Source organism: Staurois parvus, unplaced genomic scaffold, assembly GCF_062004578.1.
Source record: "Staurois parvus isolate SC_StPar_1 unplaced genomic scaffold, SC_StPar_1.0 ptg000030l, whole genome shotgun sequence".
Classification (NCBI taxonomy): domain Eukaryota; kingdom Metazoa; phylum Chordata; class Amphibia; order Anura; family Ranidae; genus Staurois; species Staurois parvus.
The window spans coordinates 8770709-8783906 of record NW_028317826.1 but is presented as its reverse complement, the minus strand read 5'-3'; the positions used below and the strand labels follow the sequence as shown (position 1 = coordinate 8783906).

The window sequence follows — 13198 nt, the reverse complement described above, 5'->3', positions numbered from 1 at the left end:
AATTGATGTTATATTTCATTATTTATTCATTCATTTTTTATTATTTTATGACAAATCTCATGAATTTAAAATGTGCTTTCCCCTTATAGATTGTGAGCATCATAGACTTCAATGTGTGAAGACAACTCGGTAGTATATATACCATACAGGAGAATAATAGTTCATCTCACCGCTAACCAATAGAAATGTCAGGAAATCGTTACTAAGCTATCAATGTCCAAATCATATAAAGGGATCTCTGAACTTTTCAGTACGAGGGCCAATATCTGCGGGCTAAAAAAATATATGAGTTACAAGAGAATGGATCCATTTTCCTTTGAGTTTTTTTTGTAATTGGCACAATATGATTCACAACAGAGAAAGAACTTCACTAAAGCAAAGCAAAGACATTTCAACTAAACCTGAGCCATTAATAAAGGTCAAACAAAAATACACCCATTCTGCACTATTCTCATCAAAGTCCCCTTTGTATCAGGGTCCCCATAAGAGTTTCTTTTAAACCAGAGTCCCAATCATTTTCCTGCAAAATGTCTTGATAAACTCTGGAATTCATTTTCTCATCAATGACAATGGTCTTTAGCTGACACTCTGGGATTCTTCTTTACCTCATGCAGCATTCTGCGCTGTGCTCTTGCAGTCATTTTTACAGGACGACCACGCCTAGGGAGAGTAGCAACAGTGCTAAACTTTCTCCATTTGTAGAGTCTGTCTTACCGTGGACACATGAACATCAAGGCTTTAGGAGATACTTTTGTAACCCTTTCCAGGCTTCACGCAAGTCAACAATTCTTGATCGTAGGTCTTCTGAGAGCTCTTTTCTGCGAGGCATGGTTCACATCAGACATTGCTTCTTGAAACCAGTAAACCCAAAACAGGTGTGTGTTTTTTAAGGGCAGGACAGCTGTCAGCAACACATCCAATATCATCACACTGATTGGAGTCAAGGTTGGCCCACTCCTGTCTCCAATTAGCTCTGGGAGAAGTCATTAAGCTAGGGCCTCACATACTTTTTCCTCCCTGCACTGTGAATGTTTACATATTATGTGCAATTAAACCATGCCAACATCTAATGTTTGTGTAGTATTATGTTCAGCAGACTGTGTTCTTCTATTTTTGTGACTTAGATGACGTTCAGAGCACATTTTATGCCCAATTCATGCAAAACTCCATGTAATCCCAAGGGGTTCACATACTTTTTCTTGCAAATGTACATCAGGGACCTCATCAGAATCCCATCTCACTTCAGGGTCCCTATCAGAGTCCCATCTTACATCAGGGTCCCCATCAGAGTTTTCCCTTACATCAGGGTTCCCATCAGAGCCCCTTCTTACATCACATTTCCCATCAGAGTCCCCCTTACATCAGGGTCTTCATCAGAGTCCCCTCTCACTTTAGGGTTCCCATCAGAGCCCCCTTACATCAAATGTCCCATCAAAGCCCCCTCTTACATCAAATTTCCCATCAGAGTCCCCCCTTACATCAGGGTCCCCATCAGAGCCCCATTATATCAAAGTCCCTATTAGAGCCCCCATCAGATTCCCTCTTAGTCCCCATCAGTGTCCCCTCTTACATCAAAGTCCCCTCTTACATTAGGGCCCCCATCATAGCCACTCTTACATCAGAGCGTCCATCAGAATGGCCCCTCACAGAGCAGTCCCCCCTTACATCAGGGACCCCATCAGAGCAGAGACTGTGCACATCAGCTGTGGGTCAGATAACATCTTGTAGCCAGCAGCATGTGGCCCGCGGGCTGTGGTTTGGAGACCCCTGATATAAAGTAATACCGTGAAGTACATTTTATATCGCTGCAGAATACACTATGTATCCACTACATTAACTTCAATATATAATTAGTAACAATAACCCCAAGAAATAATGTATTATATATGTACAAATAAACTCAAAATTAAGCATAAAATTGCCAACCTATAAAAATTGTGTTTAATTTGCAGAAAATGTAGAAAACTGTTGTAATTCCTACACCGTTCACCTGATTTGGATGTAAAAACCCTCAAATTAAAGCTGCCAGTGTGCATTTAAAGCACATCTTGTTTGTTTCATTTCAAATCCATTGTGGTGGTGTATAGAGCCAAAAATGTTAGAATTGTGTCGATGTCCCAATATTTATTGACCTGACTGTATGTAACATATCTGGAAAGAATTACCTTCCCAGAAGTGTGTGTATTCATGTACAACTCGTGATTGTCAAGGGAAGTCTGGAGCTTCAGCTAGTCACCAAACTAAAGAGATCAGATTTCTCCAGATATCACAGATTATATGAGGTGACTCTATAACCCGGCCTTGTATATTTGACATTTCTGGAGACTTGTCTCTGTCATCTCACTAATGAGATTGCTTAATGCAATATCCTTCTTCTGGCAGTCTCAACAATGACTTATCTTTTTCTGGGGTGAAGGTAAAAAATTGTATCTCTAGATATGAAACCACCAATGACTGGTGTGTCTCACACTTTGAATGGGAGTGGTAAGCTTGCAAGCTATATACTTGGAGACCTGGTTACCAGTCCATGCACTTGAACAAGATTTCCGTACGATGATGTACTTTTAATGTATTTTAGGCTTGTTATTTACCCGTGTAAGTCTTCATTGTGTCTCTCAAAAGCCCCAAGACTGTTCCTGGGCACCGCCATCTTGTGATGTCAGCAGCTCCAGCAGACCCAGAGCTGTCACTCTAGTGACACTCTATAGCAGCCTTTCTCAACATTTCCAACACAGGGGAACCATTGAAAAAAAAACTTTCCAGTATCAGGGAACCCCTGGTAAAAATGAATGTATGTACAATTCATGATACATTAGTGTGATGGTCAGTGACAAGAATGCTTCTCAAGCCAGCCATACATGGAAAGAAATTTAGCCGGTTCAGCAGAGACCAGCCGAATTTCAATCCATGTATTCACTAGCTGGTTGTACTCAAGTCGATCTATCGATCGAATTGTGTACAACCAACCTGTTGAGATTTTCCTGAATGATCAGAGCCACTATAGCCAGCAACACTGATCATTGTTTTCTGTTGGCAGTGAAGGCTCCCCACTATCAGAATACAATAGGACGGTGGGAGGATTCCCCCACCCACATTGAATGGGGGAATTAACTCTTTTTTTTTTCCAATTATACATGGCCCTTACACATTGGGAAGAATTACTTCTTTACAGATAGCTAAAAAGATCATTGGTGTCAGTGGGAACTTACAGTTGTGCTCAAACGTTTACATCCCCTGGCAGAAATTGTGAAATTTTGGCATTGATATTGAAAATAAGACTGATCATGCCAAAAAATGCTCTTTTATTGAAGGATGATGATCATATGAAGCCATTTATTATCAAATAGTTGTTTGGCTCCTTTTTAAATCATAATAACAGAAATCACCCAAATGGCCAGCATCAAAAGTTTCCATCCCCTGGAATGTTTGGCCTTGGTACACACACAGTGACACACACACACAGTGACACACACACACACACACACACACACACACAGTGACACACACACAGTGACACACACACAGTGACACACACACAGTGACACACACACAGTGACACACACACGGGTTAAAATGCCAGTTAGAGGTTAATGTCCCACATATGTGGCTTTTTAAATTGCAATTAGTGTCAATGTATAAATAGTCAATGAGTTTGTTAGCTCTTACATGGAAGCACTGACTAGGCTAGATACTAAGCCATGGGGATCAGAAAAGAGCTGTCAAAAGTCCTGCGTAACAAGGTAATGGAACTTTATAAAGATGGAAAAGGACATATAAGGATGTCCAAAGCCTTGAATATGCCAATCAGTTCTGTTAAATCACCTATTAAGAAGTGGAAAGTTCAGGGATCTCGATACCAAGCTATGGTCAGGTAGACCAAGAAAGATTGCAGCCATAACTGACAGAAGAATTGTCTGGGATTCAAAGAAAAACCCACAGACAACCTCAAAAGAAAACCAGGCTGCTCTGGAAAAAGATGGTGTGGTTGTTTTTCAGGAGTACAATACGGTGATACTTGAACAAAAGGAGCTGTTTGGTCGAGGTGCCAGAAATAAGCTTTTACTGCACCAATGCCACACAAAAGCCCGGTTACAATATGGCCGACAACACTTTGACATGCCTAACCGGGCCTTTTTGTGTTATTGATGCAGTAAAGGCTTCTTTCTGGCACCTCGACCATGCAGGTTATTTTTGTTCAAGTGTCATCATATTGTGCTCCCTCAAAACAACCACACTGTCTTTTTCCAGAACAGCCTGTATTTTTCTTGTGGTTACCTATAGGTTTCCCTTTGTATCCTGAACAATTCTTCTAGAAGTTGTGGCTGCAAGCTTCTTGGTCTACCTGACCTTGGCTTGGTGTCAAGAGATCCCCGAACTTTCCACTTCTTAAAAGGTGATTTAACAGTACTGATTGGCATATTGTATTAGGTACACATTGCTAGTGCCAAGAAAATATCCCCCACACCATTACACCACCAGCCTGAACCATTGATACAAGGCAGGATGGATCCATGCTTTCATGTTGTTTACACCAAATTCTAACCCTACCATCTGAATGTAGCAGCAACCTTCCCATTCTCCTCTGATCTCTGACATCAACAAGGCATTTTCGTCCACACAACTTCCACTCACTGGATATTTTCTCTTTTTTGGACCATTCTCTATAAACCCTAGAGATGTTTGTGAGTGAAAATCCCAGTAAGATCAGCAGTTTTTGAAATACTCAGACCAGCCTGTTTGGCACCAACAACCATGCCTCATTCAAAGCTACTGAAATCCTCTTTCTTCCCCATTCTGATACTCAGTTTAAACTTCAGTAAGTTGTCTTCACCATGTCTAGATGCCTAAATGCATTGAGTCGCTGCCATGTGATTGGCTGATCAGAATTTTGTGTTACCAAGCAATTGAACAGGTGTACATAATAAAGTGGTCGGTGAGTGTATACAGTATATGGACAGATAAGAACACAACAGAACAGCCAAAAGAAAATCATACTGTACTATACATATTTTATCAGATTTATTTATATAAAATAACACATCACAAATGTACACGTTAGCTACAACTAGACAGAACATCAAGTTTATTTCTCCACTTTAATTCTAGGTTCACAAATGCAGAAAATCATGTTGCAATTTAAAAAAACTATGATGAGATCTAACCTCAAAGGCATGTCATCTTTTATGTCTGAAGATTAGTTACATCATTTCTATATGAGCAATGACAATGATTTCTTTTATCTGTACATTTACCAACTGCTGCATAGTTGACATCACATGACCACCTGAGGACTGTCACCTGCCCACAGCGGAGCTATCTTCCATTGTGTGGTAGCACGGATTACCAATTTGGCAGTGAAATTTACTGACCTGTAAAAAAAAAGAAAGCCTTTATGGATTTCTGAACATTTATATATAAAAATAAAATGAAATTCACATGAACCGCAATGCCTTCCCATCAATAAAAGTAGTAGATTCGGTCGGAGTAAAAACTGTATTGAGAAATGTATTATCTGCCACTTAATGAACATTGAGGTAAATGTGGTTCACCAAAGAATGCAATAAAGTACAATTTTCAAACAATGGTGGAGTCATAACACAGTCGCTCCGCTAAATCACTGCTGGCACCGGAGTTTCAAGAGACACAGCTGGCCTTGACACAGAGTATCCATATCATTCCAAAGAGAAGACAGTTATGTTCTTAGAGCAGATTTTGTCCAGCCAAAGTGACTTGGCAGACTGGTGCTGGATTTCACTTTCTCAGCCTATACTGAGGATATTCTGCATGATAAGATGCAGTCATGGCGCCTGTGACATACAGAAAATACCTTTTATCTATATTGACTTCACATAAGGTAAACCTGCCATAGCAAGAATGTAGACAGGTGACAGGGCCTCTTTATGTGGATGTGCCTGACAGGTTTGGAGAGTTTCATTATTCTACAGAAGGGGCTCATGGGATGAGCCTTTGGATGTCAAACCAAATGGGAAACAAGGAATACTTCTGTTATGTAGAAGGGGAGCTGTCCACTCTTCAACCAGTCCCAGGGTAGGGACCTGCCAGAACAGTATTCTATAGAACCCCACAGAAACCATACTACCCTTCCTGCATGTGGCGGCATCTGTAGGGTGACCCGTCCTGGCTTTACCGGTACCTGTTGACAGTCACCTGTACACCTGCTTCAGGCCTTATACCACCAGTTACCAAAGAGATACAGGGAGGGTTAGTGTTAGGGTTACAGGGAGGGTTAGTGGAAGGGTGTGTAGGGGTTACAGGAGGGCTAATGTTAGGGTGTGTTGGGGTTACAGGAGGGTTAGTGTAAGGGTGTGTTGGGGTTACAGGAGGGTTAGTGTAAGGGTGTGTTGGGGTTACAGGAGGGCTAATGTTAGGGTGTGTTGGGGTTACAGGAGGGTTAGTGGAAGGGTGTGTTGGGGTTACAGAGAGGGTTAGTGTTAGGGTTACAGGGAGGGTTAGTGGAAGGGTGTGTTGGGGTTACAGGAGGGCTAATGTTAGGGTGTGTTGGGGTTACAGGAGGGTTAGTGGAAGGGTGTGTTGGGGTTACAGAGAGGGTTAGTGTTAGGGTTATAGGGAGGGTTAGTGTTAAGGTGTGTTGGGGTTACAGGGGGGTTAGTGTTGATCTTAGTGTTACAGGGAGGGTTAGTGTTAGGGTTACAGGGGGGGGGGGTTAGTGTTAGGGTGTGCTTGGGTTACAGGAGGGTTAGTGTTAGGGTGTGGTGGGGTTACAGGGCGGTGTTAGGGTGTGTTGTGGTTACAGAGGGGTTAGGGTGAGGGTGTGTTGGGGTTACAGGGGGGGTTAGTGTTAGGGTGTGTTGGGGTTACAGGGGGGTTAGTATTGATCTTAGTATTACGGGGAGGGTTAGTGTTAGGGTTATAGGGAGGATTAGTGTTAGGGTTATAGGGAGGGTTAGTGTAAGGATGTGTTGGGGTTACAGGAGGGGTAGTGTTGGGGTTACAGGGGGATTAGTGTTGATCTTAGTGTTACAGGGAGGGTTAGTGTTAGGGTGTGCTGGGGTTACAGGAGGGTATTGGGGTGTGTTGTGGTTACAGGGGGGTTAGTGTTAGGGTCTGTTGGGGTTACAAGGGGGTTAGTGTTAGGGTCTGTTGGGGTTACAGGGGGGTTAGTGTTAGGGTGTGTTGGGGTTACAGGAGGGTTAGTGAGTCACATGCCTGATGAAGGGGTCCTGCGAGACTCCGAAACGTTGCCTTGCTGTAACTATGTGATGGTTTATTAAAACCTTTGGACTCACATTGGTGATCCTCGGTGTGCTGGTGACATTTTTTCCTTGTTCACACAGACCGTCTCCAAGTCCAAAATCACAGAGATTTACTCTCATCACAGTATTGTTTGGTTGCTCCCCAGTCTGTCCTGCACAGCAAACTGGTTCCAGGTTGGAGCATTCTCCCTAAGCAGCCTGGGAGTTTTATAGAGCCCAGAGCTCCTAACCTGCTACAGCTGAGCTCATTAAATCATCAGTGAGCTAAACAGGCTCACTACACAGCACAAAGGAGAGACAGTCAGTGTAGAGCATGAATCTGGGACAAATATACCTCCCATCCTGGACACATCCCCTAGTTCTTCCTGGCTTTCTGTCACAAGTATATGTTGTCTTTTTTTCTTCAATTATTAAAGTGTATGTTATTCCAAAAAAAATTGTTAAAAACTGTCCATTTTGGTTTTGGTTTTTGGCCAAGTGCATCCTGAATTTTCGTTTTCGTCACGAGAATTTTCATTTTGGTGCACCACTACATAAATCCCTTTGAAAGTCTGAACTAGCAATTTATTTTCAGACCTTTATTAATCTGCCGTATTGCTGTTTACGACAAAGGGAAGTTGCAGGCAGAGTGGAGTGAGTTATGAAGCTTAATAACCTTCTCGGAGCTTTTTGTTTCCCTCATTAACGTATAAGAATAGTTGGAAAACTTCCTGAGTGGAATACTGAGTGGAGAGGCATTACAAAAATGAAAACTTATTTCCTTGAATTCTGATTAGTGGGAAGATACAGCAAGCTCTTCATCTAACAACTATAACACTGCAAACAATGCTGGTTTTTACATTTATATTTTTTACATTTATATTGCTTATTTAAAAGGGTTAGTCCTTCCAAAATTGATATATTTTTTATTCTTTTACATAAAACCAGAAACCACCAAACTCTGCGCTTTTGGTTTCACCTCCGATATCAATTTATCTGATGAGTACCCTCCAATTACCTTTTGGGGCGATAGTGCAGAAAATCTAACCAAATCCAATGCAATGATCCCCTGAAGACATCATAACAGACAAAGCGTGCTGGGTGGAGCCTCGCTAACTACGGCTGTTTATGTCACCTCTGGTGACGCAGGTTCCAGTGTCATGGAATGCACGGAGCCAATGGAACCCTAAGCTGAATTCTTATTATTTGCATGCTGGTGCGTTGGACTTTTTTTTAAATCTAATAAAAGCGGTATTACACTATTGGGAGTCCTCTTTTTATGATGGAGCTGCCGGGAGCTGGTGGAGAGTCGGGGGAGAGCTAGAAGGAGAAAGCTGTGGAGGCATGACACAAGCGCAAAAGACCTTCTTATGTATGTATGGGGTTCCATGAGATCTGGTGAGTGGCGCCCACTAAGGGGTGCTGGAAGGTGATACACGAGCACTAGAGTGACTGGGGAACAAGTCCCTGGTTCAAGAGGACTTTATTGCAGTCACCATTATATGCATTTCAAGAGCACTTTATTTTAAGAACACTGTATTGCAGTTATGGTTATATGCATTATTTAATGAACTACAACATCTCTGAAAGATACACAAGAGAAGAATTATACCGACATTTTAGTATTGCACTTTATGAGTAATCTACCTCATTACTGTACTTTAGGATAATGCACTTTGTTTTTTTGCATGTTTGTAAAGAATTATATATGTGGAGTATTTTTTGGAGTACATTTATTGTATAAGGTTTGGGGTATTTAATCTAAATGTGCTGCACCATTTTTGGTTATGATATATTTTTTAGATGTTGGGAAGTTATACCTTTCAACAATTTTCTTGTATCTCTTTGGAGACTCTTTAGGTGAGATATCTGCCTTGTGTTCCCAGGTCTGCACAACTGCTGTAGCCATTAAAAGGCTTCCCACCCAGACCAGGATGAGTTAGAACCTGCCAACATGATTAGGAACATTCAAAACTCCAAAATGTGAAGGAACAGAGCCAGGAACTACAAAAGAGACATCCCATGGCTGGAGTCATCAAGAGATATAGGAAGTCAGTGGGCCAGTCCAACCAAAACTGGTATTTATGTTTTTGGTAAATGTTGGGGAGTTATATCCTCCAACATGTTCCTTCTATTTATTTGGATATTCTATTGGTGGACCTTCTGTCTTGTTTTCTCAGGTCTGCATAACTGCTGTAGTGGCTATAAAGCTTCCCACTCAAAACAGGATGAGCTTCATCCTGGTCAGGAACACTCTAAACTCCGAAATGTGAAGGGACAGAATTTGGAAATACACAAGACACCCCATGGGGCAGCACACTGCCTAAATAGTTAGCACTCCCGCCTGGCTGTACTAGGGTTGTTGGTTCAAATCCCAACCATGGCACCACTTGCCTGGAGTTTGCATGTTCTCCCTTGCCTGCGTAGGCTTCCTCCGGGTACTCCGGTATCTTCCCACACTCCAAAGACATGCTGGTAGGTTAGTTGAAATATGTCTAAATTAGCCCTAGTATGTATGAGTGTGAGTTAGGGACCTTAGATTGTACAACCCTTGAAAGTTAGGGATTGATGTGAATGTACAATATATATGTAAAGCGCTGCGTAAATTGACGGCGTTATATAAGTACCTGAAATAAATAAATGTCTTGAGTCATCAAGAGATATGGGAAGCCAATGGTTGAACCCCAGCCTGGAAGATTTCATCCATAATTGAAATATCATTTTTTCCCAAGCTCAGACCAGTTTTGAAAGGGCATACTGTATGCTGGCGACAAGGAGGCGACAATGTGGGAGATTGGGTAACTTACATTGTATGTGAGTGTATAAGTGTATGTAGCTTTTGGAATACAGTGTTTTCTCTTGGATCCAAAGTAGCTGCTATTCTTTCTACCCCATCCTCACACTTCGCTCTACTCACTTTGTCTATGGACACTTGCCCGGTTCAATCTAGAACTGTAGTTTCCCATATTCTGATGTTGGCTTGTCTAACTATGACTTATAACTAGAAATCAATGAACTCCTAATATATTAACTCCTAATAGATCCATAGAGTTCATTTCCATTTTACCTATGAGATGTTCCTTGTGTTTAGTAACCAAGGCCTTAAGGCTTTTAATGCTAAGTGGTCAATTTGGGACCATATGTTTAATGTTATAGGAAAGTAGAGAAAATTGTGGACTCGCTAAAGCTCCTTTATCGGATGTTTCATGACCAATGGTGCTTGTTGAAAGGGTTTTCCTTATTCTTTTCTTTAGGTTGTTTGTGTAAACTGCGCAATTTACTTTTGATATGCTATACTGTACAACTGAGATAGCTGTACATCCCTTAGATAACCTAGTTTACCACAGATATGAGTATTGTCTACAATTTTTGTATCATTCCTTTGGTTTTGAAGATTTTGATGGATAATGCTGTCTGTACCTATGATTTAATAATAAAAACTACTTAAAAGTGTGTGTTGTGTTGGTGGTGCCGAGTGAAGGTTCTTCACCATTCAGACATTGATCATATCATCAATCAGACCCCAGTCAGTGACCCATACTGTATAACCAGTTGCTTCCTGCACAGACCTGCGAACACAGCGTTTGGCAGAGGCAAGTCTTCCAGAACCAACTTTCTTGCAGATCCGAGACCTCCTAGGACCGTATGCCTACAGCCTCAATGGCAGCTGATGCTGGCACACTCACCTTTTACCGTCTCCTGCTTGTAACTATTGGTACTTAACAATATAGTAAAAAATAAAATTTATACAACTGGGACCTAGATTAATCTAAATTCTTAAACCATTGACAACCGCTTGTGGTCCAAAAACACCAGGCTGGCACATCCATCAGGTTTCCGTTATTTTGTCCACCCCGTCTATATGTACACATATTACAGCTGACAATCTCTTATCTGTTGATAATAATAGTGTTCCTGAACACTCAGGCACCATATTTCTTTCTATCTCACTTAAATACTCAGATATCTAATTCTGCCTATACAGAGCCTTGAAAACATACAGATAAACCAAAATTATAGGGAAATGTGTGCCTGGCTCCCTCAGGCTTTTACCTCATTTTCCCATTAGGAAATGTGATCTTGTTAATGCAGCTTCCTATCAGCATTTTCGTGGCACGGGGAAGATGAGTGAGACATCGGCCTCAAGAGCTGGAGAAACATACAATGGATAGGAAGACTCTGCTTCTCCAGCATTATCGCTTCAATTTATCAACCAGAACAGCTCTATTTTCATAAAACTGTATGCAACGGGGAGACCAGAAATCCCAACAAACAAAAGATTGGGTATATAATACTGTGTTGCGTCTAACTCAGCCTTTCCTAAACCAGGGTTTCGGGGGAATCCAGAGGTTCCTTTAGAGCAGTAGTCTCCAAACTGTGGCCCGGAGTGAATGTAGCCCTTTGCTTGCTTTCATCCCGCCCTTGGGGCACTACTCCATCCAGTAACTCAACAATGGGACATCATTTCTGCCACTGACACCAACAATAGGGCGCAATTCCTCTCACTGACACAAATGATAGTCTATAATTCCACCCAATCACACCAATGATGGGGCACTATTCTTCCTAATGACATGAACGACAGGGCGCTATTCCTTCCACTGCAACCTACAGTGGGGCACAAATCCTCCTAAACACACAAAGGATGGGGCACAATTTCTCCCACTGACACCAACAATGGGGCACAATTCCTCCCAAAGACACCAACAGTGGGGCACTATTCCTTCCACTGACACCTACAGTGAGGCACAATTTCTCTCACTGACACCAATGTTAGATACAATTCCTTCCAATGACACCAACCATGAGGCACTATTTCTCCAATTAACATCAATGATGGGGCACTGTTCCTCCCAATGAGACCAACGGCAGGCCACTAGTCCTCCCACTGACACCAATGATGGGGCAAAATTCCTCCTACTGACACCAACATTAGGGCACAATTCCTCCCACTGACACAAATGTTGGGGCACAAGCCGTTCCACTGACACCAATTATGTGGCACTGTTCCTCCCGCTGACACTACTGATGAGACACTGTTCCTCCCGCTGACACTACTGATGAGACACTATTCCTCCCACTGACACCAAAGATGGGGCATTATTCCTCCCACTGACACCAAAGATGGGTCACTGTTCCTCCCACTGACACCAATGATGGGGTACTATTCCTCCCACCAACACCAATGATGTGGCTTTATTGCTCCCAATGACACCAATGATAGGGCACTATTCCTCCCCTAGTTCCAAAGATTTAGCATTATTTACTCCCAGTGAAGCCAGGACATTTTCTTCTTTGACTTCCTACAGTCTGCCCCCCTTAAGTCTGAAGGACAGTAAACTGGCCCTTTGTTTAGAGAGTTTGGAGACCCCTGCTTTAGAGGTTACTAGGGGGTTCCTTGAGAAGAGAGTAGTGGCAGATTGCGTACACTGACCACCATCGTAAGAAGTGACTTTTACACCGACCACCACCGACAATTACTATTTTTGCTTTAATTTCCTAATTAACCCCTTGCTGACCATGTAATGCGGAGCAAAGAAAGGGGCTCAGCATCCATAGAGGTCTGAGGAGAGCATGCTAACTGCACTTCAAGCACCCTGACCAAGCTGTCAGTGACAGCTCTTGATCAAGGCTGCTAACTAATAGCCATCGGTCTCCCAATCATGTGATCACTGTGGGAGCCAATCACAACATGCCGCCTCCTGGGCATTGAAGCCCAGTTAAAGGGTCACCAGCACAGCTTCTGTATCAGATGACTGCTGTGATTGGCTCCCACACTGGTCACGAGATCAGAAGCCTGTCCTGCTGGCTCCCAGTCAGCAGCTTTGAGTCAGTATGATCAAAGAATGCTGTCAACCTCAGACCGGCGTGGATGCATATGTAAGAGGTATAGAAAATAGGCAGCCCCATAAAATTAAAATCCAAAGCCTAATACCTAATATAACAGTAATCTATCTTTGTCAATAGAAGATACTAGTGATTGC

At 42.3% G+C, this 13198-nt stretch overlaps 1 long non-coding RNA gene across 1 annotated transcript in view; it reads right to left on the bottom strand.

The window, feature by feature from the left end:
* The window catches only part of LOC149470869 (uncharacterized), a 124592-nt gene that overhangs the window by 87205 nt on the left and 24189 nt on the right, over positions 1–13198 (bottom strand). The gene's annotated exons all lie outside the window — the stretch shown is intronic.